The sequence below is a fragment of the Bidens hawaiensis genome, unplaced genomic scaffold, assembly GCF_021521415.1.
Source record: "Bidens hawaiensis isolate Kalapana, Puna unplaced genomic scaffold, B.hawaiensis_p1.1 tig00027749_1, whole genome shotgun sequence".
Lineage (NCBI taxonomy): Eukaryota > Viridiplantae > Streptophyta > Magnoliopsida > Asterales > Asteraceae > Bidens > Bidens hawaiensis.
In genome coordinates, this window is record NW_027494492.1 from 102369 (window position 1) to 104196 (window position 1828).

The window sequence follows — 1828 nt, forward strand, 5'->3', positions numbered from 1 at the left end:
TGTCTGAGTTGCTAACATTCTAAGGCCCCGGAACACGAGTGATTAACTGAAAGCCGGTAGAGTGTGGATAGTACTATTGGTCTGACAAACCCAACTGGTCCGGCATGGATTTGCTGATGTTTCCCAGCCAGTTGCACGTGTCTATTTTGTTGTTATTTATTTTGCTATGTAATGTTAGACATAGCGGTTTGGGGCAGGTCCGTGGGCGGGGGATATGCCACGGGGGTTGTGTGTGATAGTCAGAGGTTTCACTTGTGGGCTCAGCATAATTACATCGATAATATTATATTATGATATGGATTTATCATGGTTTACTCAAATTGTGAAACTCACCAACTATTCGTAGTTGACCCGTTTTCTCACATGCTTTTCAGGTACAATTAAGATGAAGTGATTGCTTACGTGCTAAGTGCTTGATGTGTGTAAGATTTGCGTGCGGGATGTTAGGATACATTATAATAAATAGAATTATGTATCGTATTGTATGATGTGTGTATCACCTAGACGGTAATGAAATACGAGATAATGTAATTTGAAGTATATTAATGTACTCAGTTTTCTTTATAAACAATGTGGTTGATATCAGAGGTGTCTGTTGCATCCCGTTTACGTTTCTGCTGCGGTTACGGGGCGTTACAATATCGTTCAAAGAAAGTCAACCAGGACCCTTCTGACTGGTTTACAGCTGGAGACAGAGAACCCTTTGGGTTTCTTTTTGAAACATGTGTTGTCTTCTCCTAGAAAGCCGAAAACTCCATTAAACCTACAACAAACCCATTTTAATTTCCAACAATTAACCCTAATACATCCAATCGAAATCATCAATCACTGATCCTAACAACCCATGACCCCTCGTTCGTCTATGATATCCGTCTATTCATATGTCAATCCTTGAGAACACGTTTCTAAGGAAAACAATTAGCTTGAGCCGTGGTTCATTTACCTGTGAATCAACAAACACGAACAATAATGTTAGCTTAAAGTGATTAGCTTATGCAAGAGACAGTTCTCGGCTGGACAGTTTGAGAGAAAAGAGGGCTTTGAATTTTGAATGTAATGAGAACAATAATTGAGGTTAAGGGTTACATATACCCGATTGATATGGGCCGAGAACCCACAAACAAGCCCAAACCCGTGTTTCAGCCAAAATCAAGTAATCTCACAAATGACAATCCAGTATAAGGCCCAAAACAGTTTAAACACATTGAAAACGACCAAGTTAAGTCACACATTTCGAGGAGAGTGGTTTTGAGATAAAACAAATAAAACAATATAAGCATAAATAATAATAAAAATAATCGCTTTTTGAACTTTGCAGATTGGGATCAAATTTCAGTTTTTTGTAAAAACGTCGCCTTTTATGAAAAGATCCGAACATGAAATCATATTGTTTAAGAGGCTCTCACTAGGATTCATGTTCAACGTTATTATGACATAAAGAGAGAGGTTGATAGCAGGTATAACTAACTTAGCATGATTTTCATTGCACCAGTGATATGGATTAGGTTCAGTTAGGCATAAATCTTAGATGGACATCACTCATGGACCTGTAATGCCTCCTATCTCTTCTCAAAGAGTATTTGGCTTTCCCCAGATCACCCCAATTTGACTTCAACCCCCTAGTGCTTGATCAAAAATTTTAGAAAGCAATAAAACTTTGAACTATAGGCTTATAGAGAGACAACATCACAAATTATATACATACTTAACTACTCAAACATCATTCATCAATTGTTATTATTTTTTTTAATAATAACAACTAAGCACCTGTAAGTCCCGAATCTGGATCACTACAGTAAGACAACACAATATTTTTAGTGATCAAGAC